Genomic DNA, 27777 nt, shown 5'->3' with positions numbered 1-27777 from the left:
ATTTGACTATTTGACTATTAATAAAGACCAAATACTTTGCATTTGGAAAAAGTAACCAAAGACAGAGTGGTCAGATTCTCCTGGCAGTACTAATCTTTTAGTGATGTTCATGACACTTTGGAAAACCACTGCTGCCATATATACCAAACATACCCCATGCTCTATTGCAAAACCTAACCAACATAGCAATTCATATTGAATATAGGCGTACAGAACTAAACAGTAGTTGGTAGATGTATTTCGTTCACAATTTACCGAGCCTCGTGGCTCTAGTTTCATTGCTTAGATCCCAATACTCAGAAATTACTTATAGCATATAGAATATACTTATATATTACTTATATGGATCAAAAAAGAGTAAACGTCAATGGCATGCAGGTGTTTCTATTTTTTTATTTGCCAAAAAGTACTAAATTTTATTAAGAGGATGACATGTGATACTAGAAAGTGGTTCATTAACACCTATAAACCTTCAATGCTTGAGCAGAACCAATATTCTCATTTCTGTCCCACAGTCAAATCTGCTCTCGGTTTCTTCGTTTCCTCTCTGCAGCAATTTTCCTGGAATTAAACGAGTGCAGAAGGGATCGTAGCATTCCATGTATATGTATACCTGCTTCAAGTTTTCTTCTTATCCTGTTCCTGGTTTCACCATGTTGTTCAAATCAAGGGAAGCTGCAAATAGGCCCCTTGGGCTTTTCTCTCCAGTGACTTCTCATATATTTCCAGCCTGCGTAAGTACCACTCTGTTTTCCAGAATGTATGTTTATCTTTTGTGATGTGTGTATTATGTACAATAGGGACTTTCAGCAGCTGTATTAGCATCACCTTGTCTGACATTTAACAGGTTTGGTAGAGTAAGTGGCCTCTTGAAAATGGAACTATCTTGTAGTTTGCCCTCTTTCACTGTGTAGCGTGCATTGCTTTTGATGTTTATAATGAGCCTTTGCTATACAAGTTATGCTTTAGCCCTGAACTGCCAAGAAGAGTCTAATATAGAATACATGAAACAAAGACTATGTATAGGAAATGCTGAAATAATGTGTTTGGGTTAGGAATGACTTACTGATACAGTTTGATGAGTTTGGTGCTTCAAGGAAAATATCTTGTTCTATCCTTCTTGCAGTTAAGTGTAATTTGCAGGTAAAAGGGAGCATCTGTGCACAGATTACACAAATACATATCCAGCCTTACCTTGGAGTACAACTTATTTTTTCTAGTCCAAAACCGATACACAACACAAAAAGAAAGCAAAGTCCTTGGCTAATACAAGTTACGGTTCTCAGTTGGCTTCTCTGTTACCTCTTCTTTATTGCCAGAAGGAGAATACACCTTATTCTTAAATCCCAAAGTTATGTGACAGACACATTTAGTTCTTTCTAGTTGCTTCTTTGGCAAAAAGGCAGTAAATGTGTTAAGTCCGCTGGGTAAGACTTAGCTGTAATGCTTCCATTTTATTGTGCATTAGATATACAGCAATCAAATATCTCGGTAAGAGTGTGTCACGTTTTTTTAAAGACTATTACTTCCTACTAGACGATCTAAAAGCATAATGGTTCTGCAGCTGAGACTGGTGGAAGTTCTTAAAGAGAAAAAGACCTCAGACAGTGTTTTTCTATGTTTTGCTTGTAATATGACCTTTTTTTTTTAAGTTAGGAATAGCTATGTGTTGATTACAATTTCAAATGTGCATGTTGCAGCTATATCCATATGTCATAGTTTGACCTTGAAAAATATTTGTGATTTCTAGGCTTTTAGCATCTAGAAGCAGAAGACAAAACATTTCGTACCAAACACAAAAGATAATTTTTTTGTAAAGGAAAATGATGGGAATAGCGCGAACAGCTATAGCCATACTATTCTGTTGTAAGAAAAGGCACAAAAAATACAATAAAAAATGTCAAAACAAATAGCAAAAGTAATCACAAAGGCAGTGACTGCTAGAAAAATATTTTTACCTAGTTCTAAATTTTATTACTTACTCAGCTAACTGCTGTTAGACAAAGTAAGTTAAATGCCCTGCATCAGTGCTTAAACTACATAGTGTCGATAACATAGGGCTCATACTCACCTCCCCTTCAACCACCTCTGCTCGCAGCAGAGACGAGCATCAGACAGCTGGGTAATATCACCTTCAACTGTTGCAGCAAGTTTTGCTGGAGAACATCTGTCAGAACTCTAGGACAAATATTGAAGTCCCATAATTATGTAACTGAAATGTAGGTGAATGCAGCAAAGATAACATCCTTTCCTGTCTGCATATAACATCAGCAAATAACCCATAAGTGTCATAAGCTCTCCTTTTTGGGGTTTATTAAAAATATAAGAGAACAGAGAATAAAAAATCTATAAAAATGTAAGTGTATAAAAGAGTAAATATATATAAAGAATAAAATATATAAAACACAACAAGAGAAAAGAAAACGAAATATAGCAAGCATGAACATTGAATTTAAGAGTAGAAAATAGTTCATAATGAACAATTTAGTCCTTAAAAAAACTTACGTTATACTGGCTAAAGCATACGTAACGAAATATCATCTATAAAATAAAATCTATTTTGAGGGAAACTTAATACTGGTGAAGTTGCAGCACTGGCACCTTCTGGTTATGTACAGCATGGATGAGCTGTACATGAGAGCAATGTAAGATTGCACAGAAGTTTTCTTTAACAAAACCTACACAACTCTATCAGGCAAGGCAAATGTGTATGCATTTTGATAATTCAAAAAGGATCAACATACACCTCAAACTGATTTGTAATCTAGACATGGGTAGAGAGAGAAAAAAAGTGCCAGTTATTTAGTTCAATAAAAGCTCAAATACATACAGAAAAACGGCTGGCAGGCATATGAAAGAAAGATATAAGTATACAGTACTGACAATTGGCAAATGGGAACATGTTCACATTCTTCAGTTTGCAGAAGTTTGTGAAGTACTGGTATCAGGGAAGTCATACTTATACATGATGTTAATAAACAGCACATTTATCAAATGACTACATAAGAAAACTAGTGCTACTTGAAATCTTTAGACTTTATAAATTTTGTAGAGAAGGGATTCTGCAGACAGTTGGAAAAACGTCCTTAATCCTTAAAGGTCATTTTCAGTACCTCTGAAAGTTAAGTTTTGAACTTACTTTGGGCTTAGTTCAGACCTTTCATGATTTCCAGTCATTAGGTGTTGCTCTTCTAAAAATTTTTCACCTCAAAACTGCTTTTAGAAGCATGAATTTTAGGAAGGTAGATCTTACATTTCCATGGTTTCTGTTTCCTTCCATTATTCTCAAGCTAAATCAGTCTTCAGATTCATAAAATAAGCCTGCAAATATTAATGCCCACTAGAACCAATCTCACCTCAGATAACTACCCATAGCAGTAGACTGCAGGGAAAGTAACAGCCTTTTGAAAAACCTTTCCAGTAAATTAAAGTTTCTACTCCAGAGCAAGAAAAGAGAAGAAAACAGTTATGATAAAAGATGTATAATAACATGGAAGAAGGATGGAGGTCATACGTTGATTGGAGGAAAAACAAGAAAAGGGAATGATCAAAAGTGATGAAAAAGATGCAATATGCCAAGAAGATACGAAAGAACAGAAGGAAGACAGGAACGAGAGAGAAGAAAGTGTACAGCAGTAACAGAAAAGAAAATGAATACGGAAAGTCCCATGGAAAAGAGAATGAACACAAATGAGATCGTATTTCTTTTCTAAAGGTTTCTGGAAAAGTGCAAATTCCAAAGATTGATTTAAATAAGTGAATGAGTATATAGGTAAAGTGGATATGCTATATGGGTAGAGGTCAGGGACATACACAAACACACAAAGTCACCAAGAGTGACAAAACGTGTAGAGCTGACTCTTAATGCCATCACACCAAGACAGCATATATATAGTCCTGAATTCTTCCTTACACAAAACCCAAGCCTGGCTTATATTTACTGCCAATCTCTTAATTTTAATCTTTGACATTTATCATCCCACAAACTGATGATAACTGGCATCAGGTCTCTCTGCTTTCCCATGCACTAGTTTTATTATGGTCTCTTTTTGCCCTGTGTTTTCTCATTTTTAAGTTTTCCATTTAATTTAATTTTTCCTTGGGTGCTCATGTCTCACCAGTGCTATGTACATATGGCATTTTATTATTTTTATTTTTTTATAATCTTTTTCATCTGATAGCCTTTCTTGAGCCTTCATGACTCTCTTGTTTTTATTTAAAGAAAAGAAGGAAAAGGTTAGAGGGGCATTGAGTTCAGGCAGGAGAACTGGCCACTTGCCTTTGCAGTGATTTTTTTTTTTTTAACCGGCAATCCAGGGGAACTAAAACAAGAATGGAAAAGGAAAACAACAACTTCTGCCAAGACGGAGAGCAAGAGAATGTATTCTTTCTTCCAGTTTCTGACATGATATGTTCAAATACCTTTCGGATGCAATATGTCAGCTTGTGTTTCACCATATGACATAATGCAACATGACACACCAATTGTTCTATGACAGAAATGTAAAGAAAAAGAGCTTCTCCTTTCTGATAGTAAAGAAATCATTTTTAGTAGAAAAATAGCCAGATTTCTCCTAAACATTAATGCATCAAAGTGTAAGGCCCCCAGAGCATCCCCCCCTCCTGGTGCTCTGGCTGCCAGGGCCCAGCACCAATGTAAGCGTAGAGCAGCTGAGGGCTGCCCCTCTCCCTCTGGTGACATTGGAGAGAAGCTCCCAGACACCTTGCTGGGAAGCCCCAGCAAGGGCTGACCCGCCTCCTGTGGGAGATGCTCTTGAGCTGAGTCTGCAGTGCTTGGTTCCCACCTGAGCTACAGCTCCAGTCGGGTCACTGCCATGCCTAAGCCTGACCATAGGCCCCAGACACAGCCCATGAACTGCAGACTGATTTCTCAGTCTGATCTTGGACCTGCCTCATCACTAAGGACTTGGCTGGCAGTCACTGGGTTGTGTCTGACCTTGGTCAAGATCACCAGACCCAATCCTGATCCTGACTCTGACTTGCTGACTCGTGTCCTCGGACCTGCCTCATCACCATGGGCTTGTCTGGCAATCTAGACTCTTGGTCGAACCTGCCTGTCATCCCCAGGTCTGCCCTGCTCACTTAGCTTGGGGACTGTGAGACAGGCTCCTGTCCTGCTGGCAGTGCTGCCACATTTGGCTTCCGGCTCCCCTCCCTTAGGGAGCAGCTGCACCGTGACATAAGTAAGAAGGATTCACTCTACCAGAAAGAGTGCTGTTCTGCTTAACCCTGTAGGCTCTGCTGATACTGCTCATTCAGAAAGCCACATAGCTTTCCTGTGCCAGTATTTTTCAACTGTGAAACTTTTAATGTCAAAGCATATTTGTAGGGCCCTGGATGAGTGGATGACCTTTAATTTTAGACATGTATTATGCGTTCACAGTGATTAAAAGAGGAATTAAGTTCAGCTTCTAACAGCTGGAAATTTCATATAATTAGTTTGAGTATTATAATTTCGAAGCTTTTCAGCAACAGCACTTCCAAAGATTTAGAGGTTTTTGTTTTGTTTTTGTTTTTCACCTGTCATCTGTCCTTACTTCATCAGATTTATGCGATCCCAGAAGGGCTCATCTGCCTTCTCAGAGGAACAAACTGGCTGAAGAAATGAGCAGTGTATTAATGCAATAACTGGAAGATGTCATCATCTTTAATTGAATCTGACTGGTTTCCAGATAAAAGAGATACAGCTAACAGAAGGGAGAAATACACTCAAAGTTTCTTCAGTGTACTGAACTGCTAGGCCAGGAATATTTGCCTGTGTTTTCATGTGTTTGCAAGTTCTCCCACAATACACAGCAAAACAAATCATGCAGAGTGTCACAGCTTAGTGCAGTACAAACTAAGAAAACATGCTCCAGAAATCCTATCAGGCTATGGCAATTCCAATATTTATATATTTACAGGCGTGTGAGTCCATTGGCAGTTTCAGGTGCGGAAAAAGAGAAATAAGACTGGAGTTGACTAACTAAGGTTGCCTTAACTAGATCTTTCCAGTGTCTTTCAGCAAATCTTCCTTCTAAGTAAGGCCCATGGTATCCTAACGCATAACCTCAGGGTAGATCTCCGAAAGAAAAAGAATTAAAACTGAAAAAAGTTGAGGAGATAGGATAAGTGAACCCAGAGACTCTTACTCAGTGCATGGGTACACCAGCAAACACAAAGCAAACAAAATTTGGTTTTGATATTTTGATTAATAATTTTGAGGACTGGAATTCTGATAGCTTGAAGTCTGTGATATTTTTAGTCCCTTTTTGCACCAGAGTTCAGTTTAGCTAGTGAATTTGAGGGAGATCTGGAACGGAACTCAAAGCTGCAGGTTTTCTGTAATGCTATTCCCTGCCTAGGAGTGAGTGAGTGGGAGCAGAGTAGTGACATCTCTTCTGTCGCTACAGAGCCAGTCTGTAATCTGTGCTTGGGTTCAGAACTGCTAAGGACTTTCTATAATAAAAAAATAGGCTTTGTCTTAACCATCTCTTGAAATTCTTTCAGCTAGGGAATTGTAGTGGTGCTATCAAAAAAACAGTTATACTGACATGAGACATTCCTTAGGATAGGCCATTAATCATTGCATGTTATTGTATCTGTACTATACTTAATGTTCAAAATTCAAAAAAATTCTTTGATACAAGTATCAGAAGGAAAAATGGAGCACTGAATCTGGCTAGGTGGTGCTTCTGCTGTGACTGAATAGCGTTTTATGATTAATACCTATCAACTGGAATTCTGCTGGTTGGTATGTATTTTTATTCCTTAAAGCATCGTTTATAAAAAATAAGGAGGTCAGAAACGTCCTTCTTGTAACCTGTCAACTTACTCAGAAAGAACTGCCTGGATATAGTATCTTGCTGTGTCCTAGTCTCTGGAGGTTTCTCTCAAAAATGCATAAATACGTACTTAATCATAATACCGGGCGTATGTTTCAGCCCCAAGCAACGTTGACTGCTAAGGTTCTATATCAAAAGAACTTCATGGGACAGGGTCTCTTACAGGTTTTACTGCTGCTTTCTAAATAATAACCTGTCCTCATCTACACGTGACTAGGAAGAGGATTCATTTTAACTTTATAGTGTATGGAGATTTTTAAGCCTCTAGAAAAGCAATTTATTAACAAGTGATTAGCACAATTAATATCTACCACTCTTGCTGGTTCTGACTGTTCTCACAATAGCCTTTATCTGAGCAAAAAAAAAAAAAAAAAGAAAAGAAAAATCAGTCAGAGAAAAGAAAAACCGGTCAGCAGCATGAAGCTTTAAAAGAAAGGAAGAATGCCTGACGAATATACCCCCCCTCCCTGCCAAAATCTGACACAACTGTAATACTGCCACTCCTGTGGTATCCTAGTTGAATGTGTTAAGGCTTGACACAGGTAGAAAGAAGCTGCATTTCTGCTCTGTTTAATATGTTGTTCCAGATGCATATTGTCTACACGCACTCGGCCTTCGCTCACTGCACGGAACGTACAATAACTGTGCAGAATTGCCGTCCTCTTGCATCCCGTGTTCCAGAGTAAACCTCCTGTCCACTCGGCACTGTGATTCTGTTACCTGGCTGTGCTTGCTGGCCTCGTCTGCTGAAGGCAAGCTCCCACTGGCAGAAATGGTTTTTCGTGACTTTTTCTTCAGATTTCAAAGATCTCACCGTGAAATTTTGTGGCAAGGGTAATATTAGGGGGTCTATGGAGAGCAGCTGGCTAATACAGGCACTTAAACCAACTGTGAATCCCATGCCACCCTCATTGCTTTCACTTGATCTTAATTCAATGTAGAATTGAATTAAGAATATAACACCACTATAATGGAGCAATAGAAACTAGAAAAAGGCAAAAGAAAGATGACACAAATGAGAAGAAAGGTCATATCACTGACGTATATTAGGAAAAAAAAAGTCAGAAAACAGCCTGCACTAAAACTCTTCCTCTTACCAAATTAGGTGTGAATATCAATCTGCTGTGGTTTTTGCAGGCTTAGTTTACAAATGTATTAGTTCATCATAATTCTTTCAAGTTTAATAAAAAAAATACCAACTCAAATGAGTAATAGTCAGTTTTGTTGTGTTTTGATAGACTGATGGCCTTAAGCTCTCCTGAAGGAAATTCAATTTGAATAAGGATTAAATGCCAGTTGTCAATGAAGCATCCATCCCTAAATAATTATTTCTCATTCTTTCTAACTTCTGCTTGCTCTTCGTCTTTCAAAACATCATGTTTTGAGACTAACCCTAGATAAATCACAGAATATCCACATTAATATAGATTTTTATTGTAAGAGCATTGTTTTTCTCTCAATATTTCATGTCCCAAAAAGCTCTTTGCTAGAACCACAGGAAAAGAAGAGCTATCTGTGGGACGTGTCAGCAGCACCACAGCAAAAATAAACAGTATTTGTTTCTTTAGATATTTTTCAGCCCAACTGAGACTTCCAAGTTCAAGTAATTAACTTATGGTTTTGTTTTATCCTTCTGCTGCTTCTTCTATGTGCCAAACTGAGTTCATTAAAACATTCATAGAAAGTCATTTTAATGAATTTCTGACATGTTAATACACTACTAGTAAAGGTGTAACTATAGGTCAGGTGTGGTTTGAATTCAGTCTCCGATACATTTACCATTTACAGAACAGCAAAAATAGCAGGTATAATTAAATGCTGCTAAGTAGGAATAAAATAAACTGAACTCACATTTTTGGAATCCTAGCCTTCCACGACCTACTGTCTTTTCAGTGAAAATTTAAGAGCTGTACATGTCATTTAGGTGTTCAAATAAGCATAAGTACCTTTATCCCAGGATTTAACAAAAGAAACGGGAATCATTAGAACTATGGATTGCACAACTTGTCTTCAACAGCAAAAGTTACAGAGCCTTCTGAGTAGCAGCTACAAGTCAAAACAAGCTGACGACATTGTTTTAAAAAAAGAGTACTACAAAAATCACAGTAGAACAGCATTGGAGCAACCTAAGTCCAGGAAGCAGATTATTAAATTAATTTACGAGTTCCTACTTCCTTAGATTTGTTAGCTGCCTGGAATAGCTTCTTCAGAGCTGCCCCATAATGAAGTAAAACAGGGGATAACCGGAAGAGAGAGAAAAAGAAGTACTTTTCATGTAAGACAGTAGGAACAGGAAGTCAGAAAAGACAATTATTTTTATTTTTCCTATGCATAAAAGGGAATGGCGGTGTGGTTGTTTTAGAGATACACCTTCGAGAATGTTTTCTATACACTCGCTAATTTTGAAAGCACCTATAATTCAAAGAACAGGTATTTTTATATTTGTATAGTAAGCATCATGCTGTAAAAACAACAGAAAAGAAAACGTGATCAATGGGTGGGATGCATCTGTTGAGTTTAGAAATGGCAAATAACCAACATGGAAAGGGATGTTTTTCTCTAAAAAAGATACTGTCAGTTAGTGAAAATAGTTAAATCCTAAGCGCTATAATAAGCAGTAATGCCAGTATCAGCAACATCTGAAATAAATAGAAAGTGATGAAAAACAGACTACGGATGAGGATCACGCTCCATTCACGATGATAGCTAATTATGGGATTCTCCAAAATTAATACCAAGTTTTGTGCTCTTCAAGCGTAATGGTGGAGATAATATGAATATAATTCAGTCTTATTAACTGATTCTGCTGCTCCTAAAAAGGGAACTTTTAAGCATATGGTCATACAGTCAGAAAAGCCAATCTATATGAAGAACAATCCTTGAATAGCATGAGAACAGTTTGGAATTACATGCTAGGGCTCACACTAGTGGATTTCTACAGCCATAATACAGACGAATAAATTTTATATTTTGATAGTTCATCATAGCGCAATAGAGAGAGGACTCCCAAAAATGTTTAAATTGTTTCACTCCATTTTTGAACACTGTGATTCATTTCTAAAGGAGGAAGCAGGAATTTCTCTCTTAAATCTGACTGATTTCTTCATTAAATAAAATAAAATGGAAACAAGCAGAGCTCAAATTCTACCAGAAAATGCTGCTGACTACAGAAAAACACATTATATAAAATGGTCCACTGATTCCTGCCCATAACATATGGACAATACTAGCCATGCTTTAACGCATCCTTCTTGCACTGAAATCTGATTATCTCCCAGCATTCTTCAAAAACATATCCCAGTGATCCAAGTTATGATAGTGATTTCTGTGGCTGGATTTGCCACCTTGTTCTATGTGATCACTGTTCTTAAATTGCCTTAGTTTCCTATTATTTTGCAAATGTTCCAGTCTATATATCAGGCTCCTGATCATGCCCTTTTAACAAAAACTGAACAGCAACAGCATCCCCATCCAAGACTTTATGATAAAGTAATTCCTTTTCAGAATCTTTCCTTTACTCTGAAAAGAAATACATGGAGTATATCTTGTCTACAGAAGTCTAGACTCCAGTGAAAGCTAATCTGAACAAAGACTGGATATCTGACAATATTTTTGATCCCTGAAATCAATATGAAGCTGCTAAATGCAGATGGAGGAAATGAAGTACGGCTGTCTCCGGCTTGCACGTAACATTGCACTTGTAAGTCGCACACCATACTAAGACGTCTATTAGGTGTGCGATCCCCCTCAGCCTCCTCTAAAGTAAACACAGAGATATCTGCGGAAGACGAGTTATAGTTTTGGCAGGCCGAATCATATTCTGGAGAAGTCTCACTTTCTTTATTGCATACGTAGGGAATGTAGTGCAACCAGGCTCCCAGTTTCACTGCTGGAATTAAATGTGTGTCTTAACACTTACTCCTTGCAGGTTAATGCTGCATTCAAGCAGCACTTCTACCAAGTTCACTGGGACTCAGTGCAAACACAGAAATCTGATGCCGTGAATAAGGCCAGATGAGGATTAGGGACTATAACAACAGGTTGAACGAATAATTAGATGGGAAATTAGATGGCTGCTGACAGACTGCAAATATAATCACTTGTAAGTGATATGAGTGATCTGTAATGAGATTATCATAGGATTCAAACTATTATAAAAACGAATTATTTGTGTTCAAAGGTATTCTCCGAAAAGAAAAAAATATGCAATTGAAGGACAAGGCTAAATCTTTCCTATTACTTCACTACTCGCTGCTCTTCCTAAGTGAAACTTCTGTTTGCAACCTACTATTTAAAGGGTTGTTAAAAGGAGGAGAGAGGTTTTGTTTTTTTTTTTAACACTGCAGGATGAGGGATTGTTAGAGAAATGTTTCTTCACAAACTGAAAGTGAAATGAGCAGAGACCTGGTGAAACTAAACTGGGCTCTGAACTTGATTGCAGGTTAACAGCTAAAGCCTATGTTTATTGCTTCCATTACAGTACTCAAAAATGACGTTGTAGCATTTTCTCACATGGCACATAAATAAACCATGCTGCACACTTTACTTGATTTTGACAAACGCTGTCTATGAAAAGCTCGAGTAGGAATGTCCAGGTGCTTTAACCATATGATACTAGCGTGCCCAGACACATAAAAGAAAGTGAATAAGGTATATGTATATCCACATCATGTATATGTGATACACCTGATGTTTACACTCCCCTCTGCAAGTTCAGTAGCCACAGGATTTGACTCTGTGCTGCTTTTCTTTCCTTTTTCAGATAACCGTAATGCCAAGCCTCTTACTTGACAGTGCAGATAAGTCGAAAGGAGGACAAAGCTGAGGTGTTGTCACTGAGAGATTTTCCCTGTAGGAACAAAAGAAAACCTAATCGAAAATGTGTTATGGAAAACATAGCATACAAAAGGATAATATTATTGTTTGGAAAATCTTGCCAGCACTCTGCAAATGGTATCAAATGTTAGACACTGGTAGGTTTTTTTGATTCATAGCTCATTACAATAAGTAGGAAATGTCCATTAGCATTAAGCAAGGCATGTAAGTGCCTAGTGCATCATCAGTGGTTGTTTTTAAAGGGAACAAAAAGCAAAAACCTGAGTTTTCTCTCTGAAGCGTTTCAAACCTCCTTGTTTGCTTTCCACAGGTTAGTGAAGGTCAGGTTTATGATCAGCTTAAGTTTCTTATATGCTTGGAATTTCTTAAATTAGCCTTGTTTCATAATTGCTTTATCCAGCCAGTTGTACAAAACTGTGACTTGGAACGGAGTTCTCAGCTTTTCTTTTAAAATGGAGCAGATAGAGAGCTGAAATGACTAAGCAAGTTTTGACTCTGTACAGATCTATATTTGTTACATGAAGAATGAAGAATGTATTTGAAAATCATCCCTGCACGTTTAATAGTATTTCCTTGAAACCTCCAGTGCGTTAGTGGACGAAGACTTTGGACAAGTCTGTTTACACAGTCTCCCTTTTTTGTTCTTCTCCTGGTTTAGCTTTTGATCCCACAATTGCCTGCTTCTGTAGTGCGTCCACTGGGAACTGGGGTGAGTGCACCAGCCTGCATGTATTTAGGATCCAAACCCTTTTTATCATTTAAGCTGTTTTCACACATCCTTCTCCAGCTAGAGCAGCACTGGTGAAGTAATTACCACGTTCAGTCTGTTGCAGTTGCTACTGGTTACTGCTTCCTTTAATCTCCCAGCTGAGCTGCTTGTGTAAGCAGTCCCCATCCTGTTTCAGTTCAAATCAGTTCGGTTAGCAAAAATCATATGCTGTTTAAGTTAACTTGAATCATTTAGTTAAGAAGCATTCAGATAAGAAAATCCATCAGATCAGAAAAAGGAATACCTTCTACGGGGAGCACTGACACGAAGCAGATTGGCTGGGGGAGCAGCAACTGGTTCAGCTGGTATGACTCCAGAGAGAAAAATATATCTGCACGTATCCATCAGTATAGCCAAAGTTCAGAATAAAATATATATACTGATTTATTTGTTATACCAGAACTGACTTCACCTCAGCTGCAGGAAAATAGGCAACGCCTGACATAGTAGTACGTTAGATCTCCATGGACAGATGATAGTTGATCTAGCATAAACTCTTCTGAGACAAAGTTACTCCTTCAGAAACTTTAATAAATGTGATCTGGCAGAGAACATTTATACAAGTTCAACAGAATGTCTCATCCGGACTCAGCATTTCTAGTCTGTGCTCACTGAAACCACGGTTAAAATGCCATGGAAGTGCAACCCGAGTCCTCCAAAACAGGAATGAGTACACATATTTCTAAGTTACAAACAGAAAATTAAAAAATGAATTTTCCTATATGAATATAGAAGTCAAAAAAAAGAAAAGGATCCATTTCTGAAGTTTTGAAGAAATATGTGTTTGGTACAAAAGTTTAAAAAGAAATGAAGAAAAAGATAGACAGTTACACAGCTGCTTTGACATAATCTCCAAGATGGTGATAACCAAGCTCTACCTGGAGAGAAGTCTTTCAAACACTTTTACCAGTTCTGAAGCACAAACTCTTTGCTTCCTTAACGTCAGGTATGTTATTTTTACCTATATACTATTTTTATCTTCTTTTTCTATTATACCTACAACATTTATTGGCATACAGCAACTTACAGTTAGTAACACAAGTTATAGTTTCGATGTTAGTATTGTGAATACTGTACAATTATTTACTGTAGCTGGTGTGACTTTCTCTTCTTCACAGTACCCTGATTTACTCTACAATGTTTTCAGAAGATCTCTTAGCATAAAAGTAAGCAATTTTGTTCCATACCTATGTCATGTTTTGTTGAATCCCCATCAAGACACCAGTGCCCTAGAGCACCTGGAAATGTGCACTGATCTTCTGCAACACCAGTTTCATCTCTTCAAGACTGAAATTGATTTTTCTCAAAGTGGCAAGTAAAGGTACAAAGTGTACCCAGTGATCCATAGCTCAAGTGACTGCAATAGTACCAGCCTCAGTGGTGGAAGGAGCAGTAACTTTTTAAGGCTTTGCAAGCAACAGTGCAAGAAGAAATAGACAGTAGTGAAGAATTTATCTTGTAAAATGCCAGGCAGTCAAGTTGTTCCACTGCTGCTGGAGGCTATTGTCAAAGTTGCTAAGTAAACGGTAGAAATAGTTTTCTTTAATTGGAAAGAGCTTGGATACCATGGTGATATGCTTTTTATAGAGTACCTAACATAAACAGACAAAAAAGGATTTCTAAACTCAAACTTTATCACTGCATGATTTGCCTCATTCTGTAGTTTGTTGAGAAAGGATTGAATCCTCCGTTTTGAACACTGAAAAAGAAGGAAAGACATTGGAGTTCTTCCTCACTCTCCCCCGCCACATAATCCTGTCTGTAAGGCCTAAGTTTATCTATGGGGAAGCAAGTAATATTTAGGAAAGGATACGCCTTTAAACATGAAGACCGTTCAAGTCTTGCACTTCCCTTGCACACTTGCACTTGGCTCACTCACTTGGCCCTCAAATAATTCCTTGGCAACTCATGCACTCCCCTAATGCAGCAGAGCAGTACATGTGTCTTGGAAGTGACAAGCACAATAAGCAGTGTCTCTACAGAAAGTAGAGAACCTTGCAGTTATAAATGAAAAGGCTCCTGTGTAGTTTTAGTTCCTACCTTGCTTTATTGGATGTGAGCTTTCTGTCTGCTCTCTCCTACTGAGTGATAAGGATTGTACAAATTTAGGGCCTGACTTTGTAGAATAACTTTTAGAAGGCCATTTGAAGTCAATGGATGTTGTAGGTACTTGGCATTTCTAAAATTCAAACCCAAACAAGTAAGCCTATGTGGGACATATCAGGTCCTAAATAGATTTCCAAAGTGCAGAAAAGGATTTGATAGTCTTGGTGACCAAAGAGCTGAACATGAGCCAGCAGTAGGCCTTTGCAGCAAAGAAGGCTGAAATAATCACGGGCTGTCTTAGCAAGGCAAAGACAGCCAAAAGGTCAAGAGAGATGACTCTTTCGCTGTATTTGGCACTGTTGCAATTGCATCTGGAGTACTATGTTCAGTTTGGGGCTTCCTAGTACAAGAAAGACATGGCTAAACTGGAGTGAGACCTGCAGAAGGCCATCAAGATGACTAGAGGGCAGAAGCACATGACATACAAGGAGAAAATTGGGTTTGTTCAGCAGCCTTAAGAAAGGGTGCCTATGGAGGGATCATAATGCTGTCTTCCATGACCTAGTGGGAGGATGTAGAGAAGATGAAGTCACGCTCTTTTGGAGGCATAAAGTGACAGGACAAAAGGCAAAAGATATAAGCTGCAACAAGGGAAAATTCATACAGATATGAACAAAAAAAGTGAGAGAGGTCAAATATTGGAATGGGCCAGGGAGAGTGTGAAATCTCCATCCTTGGAGATATTCAAAACTTAATAAGACATGGTCTGGAGCAACCTGCTCCAAGTTCACTTCATTTTGAGGGGGGGGTGGGGGGGGGGAACCAGAGGTCCCTTCAAACATATATTGTTCTGTGATTCTATAGCAAGATCTTGACCTGATATCTCTAGACTTGATATACACAGGAGAAACTGCAGTGGAGTGCTAAAGCATTTGGGAGTAGTCAGAACTTCTGCTGTGGTCATGGAATATCTTGATGCTAGCTAGTTAGCCTGATATCACTAAACTGAGGCAGGTAAAAGTTACATTATTGTTAAGTATTTAATTAGTAAATCACCAGTCAGAGAAACTACTAACCTTCTTCTCTTTCGTTACACTACGTAGATTAAGACCAAAAGGTGTCTCTTTCCCTTCATGGTCATCTGATTAAATAGTAGATGCTAACCTATGTTTTCTGTTCAGTAACAGAGAGAATTGCTTCTTGTCAATCTTCTGTACTCAAAACTGTGATCATGAAATTCTGAGAGCACGAATGGAAAATATTTATGAGGACTGAGGAAATCAATGTCATTCTTGTGGACATATGAAAACTATAGGAATTGAACACAACTTTGAAGACTCAGACTATCCCAACACCAAGGTTGCACTGCTCTAACAAAATGGTAGGGAAATGAGCCTTAGTAAAACACAAAGATGATTTCAGCTAAGATTTTCTTCGTTTAAAATTTTAATGATATATATATAGTCTAAAGAAAATTTATGCCAATTATCTCTCTTGTTTGCAGTACCTTTTTAAATAATGCAGTTTCTGATAATCACAATTTCAACTTAACTGTTGAAGGAAATAACTCCAGTTGCAGATGTCATTCCCAGGGTGCTTCAGGCTACAACGCCTAACATTTTCTAAATCTATTCACAGAATGTATAAATCAGGATTAGATTTCAGTAAGTTTCCCATACTCTGATGGTGATTATCATCATGTGCAATATGGACCAAGATGCTCAGAGGAAGTTCATATGAGTAACTAGATAGACTTAGGAATAAATTCTGTCACTGTTCCCTTTTATAGAGCAGAGGTTGAATCGTCAGTGACTGTGATTGAAAACATTGCTTTGAAAAAGGGCCTATAATGGCAAAAACATATTTAGATGGTCCTTTATCTCAAACATAGAGCTATTAATAGGCTATTTCATCTTTACTAAAAAGAGAGCCAGTAAGAGTCTTACTCTGAACTTACTATCCACTCTTAATGTGGATAATAACAGATCACAGAATCACAGAATCGTTTAGGTTGGAAGGGACCTCTGGAGATCATCTAGTCCAACCTCCCTGCTCAAGCAGGGTCACCTAGAGCATATTGCCCAGGATCACATCCAGACGGGTTTTGAATATCTCCAGCGAAGGAGACTCCACCACCCCTCTGGGCAACCTGTTCCAATGCTCTGTCACCCTCACAGTGAAGAAGTTTTTTCTCAGGTTCAGAGAAAGATCACTACTTAAGCGTTGGGACATTCATCAGGAGAAAAGTATGCCCATAAAACAGGTGTTGAGGGAAACTGAGAACTTCACAGTGCAAAATTTGATTGTTTCTACAATAGTCTAAAATGGGAAATCCCCAAAGAACTAAAAATATTACAGTCTTGAAAAAGAAATTAATTTTTGCACATTTATTTCAACGTTTTTTTCTCTAAAGTTTCAAGTCTTACCTAAACCTGTTTAGGGTATATGACTATAGGTGTAATTATGAACAAGGGAAAGCTAGAGAATAAGAATTCAAGTTTCAAAATTTGTCAATGGAGAATGTGAGACAACATGAAAATGGAACCTTGTATAAAGCTAGATACTAGCTATTGTCCTTTTTAAAATGAGGTAATGCATATTGTGGATCTTAACTGATTATTGGGAGGCGCAAATAAGATAGACCAGAAAAGGAAAGAAAATCTATAATGTAATTATACAAAATAAATATTTATATAGAATACTGACACATAATATAGTCTATATATAGTATAAAAAGAATATAATTACCGTCTAAGCATCTCTGGAATTTGAGAATGAAAGAACTGTTCTGCAAAATGGGTTATTTATTGCACATCTCATGAAATAACTGTCCATAGAGGACAATACTTATCCAACTGAGAAACAGACTAGATAAGCCAAAGATAGCTGCATAGGCTGTCAAAATTCTCAGAGAAATAAAAAAAAAGTCTAAAAAGTAAATAGGAGCAGTGATTCTTTCCCCTAAAATGGTAGTTAAGACATAAAGAAATTGATTAATTTGAAATAATTGAAGTAGATAGTGTTATATAAGCATGACTTTTTTCTAACATCTATGCATCTAAGAACATTTTTGATCAGATATCATATTTTAATACTTATTTTTCTTGTTTTATCAAGAGTGATCAGTGACTCTTCACTGCCCTGCTCAGTTTGGTCTTTTTTTAATTTTATCTGCTTTCTCTTCCTAAGCCCTGATTGTTTGTCTTGCCCTGTTATTCCATCTTCTCTTTCATGTATATTGTAAATTCTCAGGAGTAAAAGCTTGTTTCTTTATTATAGTCTGTTGAGAGCCTTGCATAATCTACAATGGTTAGTTTAAGTGATAGCATACAAATAAATGATTAAAATGTTATTTATTGCACTTGCATCCTAACAGAAATAGATGATAAATGAATAATAAACATGGATTTTATTGATTTAGAAAAACCATAGAGGAAAATCCTGTTAGTAAACAAATATTAAAATATTTCAACACAATCTATTGAAGTTATCACCAGAAAACCCTCCTGGCTCTGCCTTCAAAGGCAGAATACATTCAAAAAGAAAAAAAAGAATAGAAATGAGCTCTACTGGCTGTCAAAAGGAGGCCTGTGAATTTTGCACTGCCTTAGAGTCCTGACCACAGTAGAAGACTGAATCTTTAGCATTAAAGAGATGTTGCAAAATGTGACCAAAAATAAATGTTTCACGGGTCCACACTTGTTGGAATGGGACATTAGCAGAAATCATATTCCTATCAGAGAGTAACCTTTTTTTTTAATTGTTGAGGAACATGTGAAGAAATGTTTAATACTAAAATATTAATAATTCCAGCCTGAATATTCTCACCTGTATAGTAACTTTTAACCATTGTTACAATTCAAGTTGTACAGGATCCTGTTTGGCCTCTCAACAGTCACAGGACTGGGAACAGAAACTGCAGTTCAGGACTGCTCTCCTTCCAGCGGTATTCGACTGGGCTCTTGGTCAACTAAGGTTCTTGATCTCAGGACATATTCAGTCTTACTTGTAAAACAAAGATACTCGTTGTTAATACACTTGACATTTCATTCATTACATCACAAACTGATTTCAGTACATTGGTGATAAACAAAACTTTAGCCAAATATACCATTATTGTCCACATGCTTTTGTCTACCACTTAAGAACAGTTTGGTTTCCTGGATTCCGGACACAGTTCTGCCAAATGAAAAAAATAAATCTGGAGTTTGAGACATCAAAATGAAGACTTTGAAGTCCAAGTGTACCTACAACTATATTCTGTTTCAAGGAGAGACCCCTGATCTCTGAGCTACTTGGTATGGCCAGAATCATATTAGGGCTAGCTTTTCCTAAAACAGATTGGTCACAGCCATGCCATACATATTTGAAGGCCCCAAACCGAATATGTACGGTGCTGGAACAGCATTGTTTTTCGTTTGTTCCTTAGTTTAATGTAGTGAAGTAACAGTTCGTAGCACAAAATAGCGTCATAGCACAACACAATGGGTAGGTTTTTTTTATAGCACAATGTGCTTTGGATGTCCTTAGTTGTTGTGCAAGAACATTTGAAAATGACTAATACTCTGCTAAGATAATATTGAGAAAGATAGACCCTTTTAGTTTTCATATCTTTATCTTCCTAATTCTATTTGTTTCTAAATCTGACTTCTAATTCCTCAACTATTTCTAGAATCATAATATTCTAAAATAATAATTTCTAAATCTTCTCATGGTTTATCTCCTATAATGATTGTACTTACAAAGATGAACTTTAGTCTTTACTCTAACCTCTACCTTCAATATTCTTCTCTTTGCAAATGAACAATCTGCTAACAATAGGTAGTTCACACACGATGTGTTAAGTGGCCTTTCATAGCGTCTTAGAGCAATGGAATACTGATAATGTCCCAGTCACCTAAATCAGATATGCTTCAACATAGAAAGGGAAGATTATGTTTTCTGAGTAATTATAACTAGAAACTTTATTACTGAGTACTTAACTTTATATTTCCTTTTTCAGTTATTTGACTCCTGCAGCATTATCTGTAATCTCAGAATAAATTTGGACCTGTTTTAGACTGAAATAAAATCTAAATGGAATCATCAGGGAAAAGTAATATCAGACTTTCACTCATTGACCAAATCCCTTAATGTAGAGTTATACCTAGGCAAGATCAGATATGAAGATATGCATCTGTCTTTCAAGAAAGATGTGCTGTATACCCACCCAGTTTTCCAGTTTGACTGGTTGGAACACAAATTCTGTTGATTTTCTAAGTCATATAACTGGAGGTGGAACATCACTGTGAGCTCTTTGAAAAGATAAGTGCTGAAGTTGTTCTGTGAGTTTCTGGAACCTTACTGTCATTTACAGATAATTGCAATGTTCAGATACTCATATCGGGTATCTATGGAAGGATAAATAAATCTAATCCAGGAAATAAAGATGGCAACTTAAAAATCCGGTATTAAGGAAACAGTATCCAGTTTTATTTAGGAAAAAACAAACTGATGCTTATCTACTATTGCTTGCCATCAGCATGTCTTTCACCATGGCTTTCTGCACAATGTCAACCATAATGCAGTCCTGAAAGCAGATTAATAAAGAAGAAATTATTGTTTGCTTTTTTGATTTGAAGTTTATTGTTCTGCTTTCAAATAACCAAGAAGTCATAATTATACCTAAAAAATAAGAGAGTAATTGCCACAACTGTATTTAGGTTATTGTTAACAGTAACTTCTATTCATCACTGGGAATAAGAACTTCTGGCAACAGAATTAGGATTTATTTTTTTCTCTCCTAGTTAATTGTCTTTAATGGTTTTTAGTAATCCTCATGTTATTTGTCCTAGGTCAACTTTTGACCAACATCCTTTTTTAGAAACATTCAGGGACTTTGTATTTTTAATTTTTGCTTGAAAGCAAGCAGATTTATTTATCCTCTTTATGTTTTTGCTTCTTTGATTACAGACTATCTGGCCAAGTTTTTCTCTGACACTACACTAGAAGTACCAGAGACAGCACGGTTTCTGCTTGCTAAACATCCACGCCATGAAAAGATGCTGCCTGGGAAATAAATTAGGCATGAATCAGTTTTTATCTCCCCATCTACAACAAAAATGAAATAAATCAAATTATTGTTTAATATTCTTAATTACCTTTTAATGTGTCTCAAGTCACATAGCATATGTCCTATAAAAAAGCACTTGGTTTGGTACTCTGAACATGTCATGTACATGCTAATGATGAGAGATGACACAACCCATTCTTGCCAGAGTCAGAATCCACTGGAAAAAAATGAGTTCTGAGTTGGAGTCCTAAAATTTGCCCATTTTGCCTATAAACTTTCACTCACAAATTCTGTGTGTATGTGTGTGTGTGTGTGCGCGTACATGCACGCACACGCACACACACACACACACACACACACACACACGTATAATGTGATATATTGAATTGGGCAACATTTACATTTACTAAGTTCTTCATTTTTAACAAGCTTGATATAAGGAGCCTGTTAAATGTCTACAATATGTTCACCTTTCTCAGTGCATAATAAAGTCAAACACATTCTTAGAGCTACCTCCTTGCAAACATACTGGCAAAGAAATGAAATCTTTAAAGGAGTGAACTCATCTGAAAGCGGTGATTGAAAGCATTTTCACATCTCAGGAAAGGAGGATTTTAGCATTACTTGTCACAGACATCCTGTCAGGCCTTCATGTGCTCTAGATAACACCTTTGCTCCAGCTTCTTCAAGCTTCAGGGTGAACTTTTGCCACTGGTTCTACTGTAAAATTAGATTACTGCATTGTACTCATGGGTTGCGGTATTCAAATGATAATTTTTGCTTGCTTCTTGCTATTCACTAGGAAATAACTAGCTCCATATGACTAATCATGTTGTGGGAGTTCAATGCCAAGCCAGCTCCTGCTTGCACACAAAAGAAAATTACATAATTATACTAAATTTTGCAAATCAAAAAAAGTTCTTTTTAATTGCCTTATTTTGTATTTCATTTTCAGAAGACATTTTCCTGTGTAGCTGTTTAGAAAGAACATTCATTATAAAAGTTAATTTTAATTTCTTAAAGAATTTGTTACCAAAAAAAAAAAAACTCTTGTCGTACAGTCCTGAATTCAGGGTTATGTTTTGGGTTTGCCCTCTTTCTTGAGGATCTGATTAAGGAAATTTATTTTTACTGTACACATATCTGATCTCAATTGCATATTTTATTAAAAAGATATACTACTAGGCAAAAAAACAAACAAGCACTGACATTCGTAGCGGGCAATGAACTACATTTAACTTTAAAAAAAATGTTTAAATTAATAAGGAATGGAAAAAAATTACTGAAACATTTTTAAATAGCATGTTATTTTAACAGACAGATGAAAACAGACAGGACTTTCAAAACATCACATCACTGGAGGGAAGAATTAATTAAACAAAATTAATTAAAAGATAAAGTTTTTCCACTTTCTGACATTCATTTTTGTGGGTCTACTTGGAGTCCAACATTGGCAATCCAGCAATCAGCAGGTACTTCTGATGTGTTGCTTCCTAACTTTACTACAGACTGTCACTTTAATCTCTAGAGAATGTCATTGCCTAGAAAGACTGAACTGATAAAAGGGAGAAAAAACAAGAAAATCACTTCTCATTATGGTGATGTCAATTTGGAACCTGACTGGAAGAATCAAAAATCTATCCTTATTTCTTACAACAGAGGAGAACTAGAATTCTCTTGACTTCTTGATCCACAGCTCTGTCTTATTTCTGAAAATACCACAGTTTCACTAAATAGGTTTTCTAGATTGCATGCAAGTGGGAGGAGATGATAAAGGACTTCTCATAACTTAATGATAACCAGTCATAGGATTCTGTTTAGCCAATTAAGATGCTTCATAAAATGGAATTTTGATGAAGTTTCTGCCCCTTAATTTCCTCTCACTATGCATTCCTAGAAAGGACTGTTACATAAAATACTGGCTGAAAGCTAACCTACACTCTGCATAGTTCAAGATGTTTTAATGGCTCTTGCGAGAGTTAAACACCCTGCTTATATTTACCACCTACTAGCAGGATGGGACAGAAAATAAAATACATGCTGTGAAACTCACTGCTATTTTCTCCCATCCTTGCCACTTTCCTCTGCCTTTGTTTGAACATTTTGCAAAGCAGCTCTCTTTATTTCTCACTTTTTTCCTTTGCCTCTGTACTTCGAAAGCAAAGAAATAGAAATAGTATACAGTTCTTAGCCTAATACTGCATAGGTGACAAAACATTTCTTTTCCGTCTACTTTGGGGACAGCTTTGAGACATGAGCTGCTTGACAGATTCACTCCTGCAGCCTGAATCCTGGCTGAATTCCAGTCTCGTAATTACATTCCACCTACCTAAAATTCTCCCTTTAGTCCAAGTAAGTGGGATAGTGTGCTACCTTCCCATTTTCTGAGCTCTGTTACTTTTCTCATAAACTCCCACCGATATTAAAGAAAAAGGCAGGCAGGACTTGGCTCACTAGTCTAAGAACGTTACATGCAACATAGCAGTTGTTCAATAAAGCTGGTGAAACCAATTCCATAGACCTAGGCTATAATATTGAATCAGAAGCTGTTCCTGACCGATTAAGACAGTGGTTTGTGGCATCATTTAAGCTCCTGCCCTGCTTGATTCAGAGTGGCATGGAATGAAAAACTCTTGATCCTGAATCTGGGACTCACAAGCCAACGGCCCAATACAAGCCTGTAATACCATTCTCGCTCTGTGAAAACAAGTAAGTGGCTCCATTTTCATTTCAGTGGGCAATTCAAGATTTCCAAAACATTATATTTTCCAGGAAAGGGAAGTGTCAGGCACTGATGGACTCTGATGGAAGTTCCAGGAGCATTTGCTGATTAGAAATTAAAACCAGAATGGAGAAGAATAATTGGTAAGAGGAAAAAAAGTGTAATCTTGATACACATCAGGAGAATGGCTAAAACTATGGATACAAAAAACTGATCTTGGAGAAAGGAAAAATCATCAGAATATGAATAGAATGAGAACAATTATGTGAGGTAAAGTTAAGACAGACAACAGGAAGTTATAGAAGAGGAAGGGAGAAGGTTACTTGACATCATCTCTTGCTTAGAGTTTCAAATTTTTTTTTTCTTTTAGCTTGTGGCAGAATCAGGTATTCAGCATTTTCTTTTGTCTGTTATATTCATCATAGTAAAGCTTGTTGTGGCTATATCTGCTCTTAAGTTGACAAAGGGATGTTGTCACTAAATTGCTTTGGTTGACTCTGGTTGCCATCTTGTTTGATATATATTCACACAGAAGATATTCATTTGCCTGCTGAGGAGGAGGAAAGGAAAGAGAGAAAATCAGTGTGGACATGGTGACCTACACTGTGAATTTTACTAAGTGACTTAATAGTTACTGTGAATTTGTTTGACTCTCTTATGCTCTTTCAGAGAAAGTGTGAGAGACCTGATGACTATACGTAGCATGCACACAGATGACACGTTTTCCCCTTTCTGTCAGTGGTATCCTCCCAAGTAAGCACTTTAAACCATCCAGAATGTATAGCTGGCCTGATATGATGGCTAATAGAATGAAATTATGAGCCAGAAATGCCAGTCTTAATTCTGGTCCTTCTTCACCAACTCTTACACTTTGAGGAAAGTCACATAACTTCAATAGGGAACTATTGTACTGGCAGTTAAAAAAAAAAAGGCTTTCCAGAAAAGACTCAGCATCTCTGCAACTTTACAAAATACTACAAAATGAAGATAAGATTTTGCCCACAATTTGACGATGAAAAGTTAACAAAGCCCTTGCTATCTATCTTCTTATGCACTTTAAAAAATGAACAAAATGCATATTGCAGTCATTTTTTTGGTATGGAAATCGATGTCTTTCTACTGTAAGAGCAGAGACTGCAACATTCCAGTCTTAGGGCGTGTGTTAACAACGCGATGCCAATGGCACAAGGACAACGATGTTCTAATATAATATTTATTATTAAGTGTACACCATGCTAACTTGCAGCTACGCTCAGCACTTGGTAAATACAGGCTATTAGAAGTTAGTGAAACCAAACACTCTTTATCAAGTTGAAATTGAGACTTGTCAGCAGACTTTCTCCTGGAGACTTTTTTCAGCTCCTCTAACAGTTGTTCTGTCTGGCAGGATAAGCAACGGTTCCTGCTTTTCCTGGACTTGACTGAATCCCGTGAAGCATTCTAGCTCACTTTCTGTTTGGTTATTAATAACATTTGCATCTGATTTTACCTGATCATTTCGTCTACTGCCTTTTCCTTTTGAATTATTGCAGATGTTTGCCGATTTTATCCAAACTGCAGCTGCCTTTTAAACAAACTACAGATTTATCAGAAAATGCGTCAGACAGAAGAAAATTTCACCAGCAGCAGGTTTTCCAGATGATGAAGAAGACAGATGGTAAGAAAATCTAATTTACTTTTTGTGTGAGGTAGAAGGGTTGTATTCCTCTGGGCCTTTATTCCTGCGCGTGCCACTTTCCGAATGAAACACACCACATGAAGTACTGTATAAAGAAAAACATCATGAATACCAAGTTAGTCCTGACTTGCATAGGAATATAAAAAGCACTGGCTCTAGTTAAAATTGGTTCTAGTTAAATTCTCCTTGGAAATAAGTACTGGTTTGACTTTCTTCCCCTCCCCAAAACACTCAGATAGGTGGCATACACAACCCTAGTCACAGTATTTTAAAGCTATAAACATACTTATGCATCCAAGCAATCCTGTTGGTAATTTCAGTAAAACTGACTGATTGTCATTGTTTCACTACAAAGGGGTGCAGCCTCTAGAATGAATTGACAGAGTTCTGTATTGATTCAAAAAATGAGTAATTCTTTTTTTTTTTCCCTGTTTTAACAAGATATAACTGGAGCAAACTAATTGCCAGAAGTTCAGAGTCACTGTTTGCTATGGAATTATCAAAAGAAAGGAGGAGGAGAAGAAATGGAGCAGGAGCCACTCATGGAATCCCATTCACATCCTGAGCAGAATTTTTTTAGTTTTTCCTTTTTTCCTTCCTCTCTTTTTTCCTTCCAAAATAAATTTATGTTCAGGCAGGAAAAGGGCTACATAAAAATTACAGAGAAAAAACATCTCATTTATTGCTGTACTAACTGTAACAGCTGCTAAATTATTTATGTTTCCCTGCAAATAAAGCTAAAGTAAATTACTAATCTAAATTCTTTTTAAGTAATTACTGATTTTAGGTAAAGATACTGATGGGTATCTTTAGGTACCTAATAGGATACCTAAAATCTGCTGAAGGATCAAATGACTTTGACTATCTCGATCCTGTAGAACTCATTCAAATATTTTTAACACATGAAATTCAAGGAACTGTAGTACTTGATAATAGATATGCAAGAACCTTGTCACCTAAAAAGGGCAGCTTTGATCAACTGGGGCTGTAAACCTCCAATGTCTTTACACATTTTCTCAGTACATCAACTGCAGCATCAGATGCACCCCTTATTAACTTATTTTTGCAAAATAAAAGTACGACAGATATCATTAGATTGATACTATCCATTATCATTAGACTAATAGATAATGACTAGTACTAATAGATAATGTTAAGCAAATCCTAACTTTTTTTGCTCTTCTTTCATTCCACTCTTATGGTATACATATACCTACGGTATAGAGTGAATCTTCTGGCTAGGCATTTTGTTTCAACATCAAGTAACTTTACCATCAGACTTGACAGTAATGTAAATCTGGCATTGCAGTGCCAGGTACCAGATCAAAAATACTGTGGTAGATTCATACTGTCTCACTCCGCTAATTCAAAATTGTTCAAAACATCTGACTAATTTGCACTGGCAGGTTTTTTGTTTGTTCATGCCCGTAGAGGTTAATATGATAGAAATAGAAGCATGCAAATTTGTACTGCCAGATATTCTGATAACGAATAGGTCTGATATGAGGACTATGAAAATAGAGCCTGAATTAGAGAAGAAAGTATGCCTCTGCTAGGCACAAATTTCTAGCATTTCTGTTTCTTTAACTTTTAGACTCCAGGGCAGATAAAATAGCCTTCAAATTTAAGACAAATGAAAACAACAATAAAAATAAATTATATCATTCAATTAATGAATAAGGGAGAATAAGGGTCATATGCAAACCAATATGAACTGGTTTGACCTTATTTACACAAATCTTTGTGCAGCCGTGAGGTGACTCACTGGATATTCAGAGACAGGAAGACCTACAGAAACAGCCCCAGAACCAAAAAGACTTTGTCGCCTAAGATATTTTAGATGGAGAAATTGAACCATCAGAGTTCATATATAGAGCTTGTCAGATGCCGAAGACAAATCTATGCAATCATAGCTGTCTTGGACAGGCATAAAGAAAAAGATGAGTAGTTTTATATTTCACGTATGGACTATACATATTTAAAATGATAACATCATTTTATGAAGATTTTCTGTAAAGCCACTTAGGGTGTGAGTTATGAAATATGAAATAATGAAGAATCGAAACAAAAATGCAAGGCATTGAAAGCGGGGAAAAAATAAATTTACAAGATGTAAATTGAAACAGAACTGTATATGAAACTAGGACAGAAAGCTTGGAAAGAGCACTCTCCAGCCAAACAAACCTGCCTACTGCCAGATACTGCAGAGCAGCAGCACCCTCCATGTTGGTGAACACAGTGTAGTAGGGCACTAGTACACTGATTTCTCTGGCGTGCAATAACATAGCAGGTGCTGTGCAGCGACAGAATTAAACGTTGTAAGTGTCTTCGCTCAGCAGAATCTGCTGCTTCTCCACCTCCCCGTTGTTCTTCTTTTCCACTGTGGATGTTGGAAGAGTGCACAGTCTGGTGATAGAAGTATTGTAATCTTATTTTCTACCGTGTTCACTATGAGGATGCTGCAAATTCACCTACTGTTTCTCTGCTGTGCTATGTAAATCACAGATACTGCTTTTAAAGATTAACTAATATTTTCCTGAATTTGCAGGCAAACTGTTGTCATCTGAGAAGACTCTTCTGCTCAGTCTTATAATCTGTGCGCTTACAGGCATTTTTGTATTATGTCACACTTTAATTATCATCCCCATTGACCTTATCAACTAATCAAACTGTAGCTAATAACTATAACAAAACACATTCTTTTCTCTATCCTTCTGGTGTACTTTTGACTTGATATGAAATGCCGTGTTTTGCATATGCCTACCAAACTCTCGCATAGTTTAATCCTCAGCTTCAGACCTTTATACTGTATGAAATGTCATTCTTCAA

At 36.9% G+C, this 27777-nt stretch overlaps 1 long non-coding RNA gene across 1 annotated transcript in view; it reads right to left on the bottom strand.

Moving 5' to 3' along the window:
• Window positions 1-9923: 9923 nt before the first annotated feature.
• LOC104150544 (uncharacterized) overlaps window positions 9924-27777 on the bottom strand; it is a 34467-nt gene continuing 16613 nt past the window's right edge. The window contains exons 2-4 of the long non-coding RNA XR_695627.2: window positions 24947-25033; window positions 18325-18501; window positions 9924-11694 (exon numbers count right to left, since the gene is read on the bottom strand). This is a non-coding gene — a long non-coding RNA (uncharacterized lncRNA). The remainder of the gene's footprint in view (window positions 11695-18324; window positions 18502-24946; window positions 25034-27777) is intronic.

The sequence above is a fragment of the Struthio camelus genome, chromosome 11 (assembly GCF_040807025.1).
Source record: "Struthio camelus isolate bStrCam1 chromosome 11, bStrCam1.hap1, whole genome shotgun sequence".
NCBI lineage: Eukaryota > Metazoa > Chordata > Aves > Struthioniformes > Struthionidae > Struthio > Struthio camelus.
Note: the sequence above shows the minus strand (reverse complement) of the source record. Positions and strands in the feature narration are given on the sequence as shown.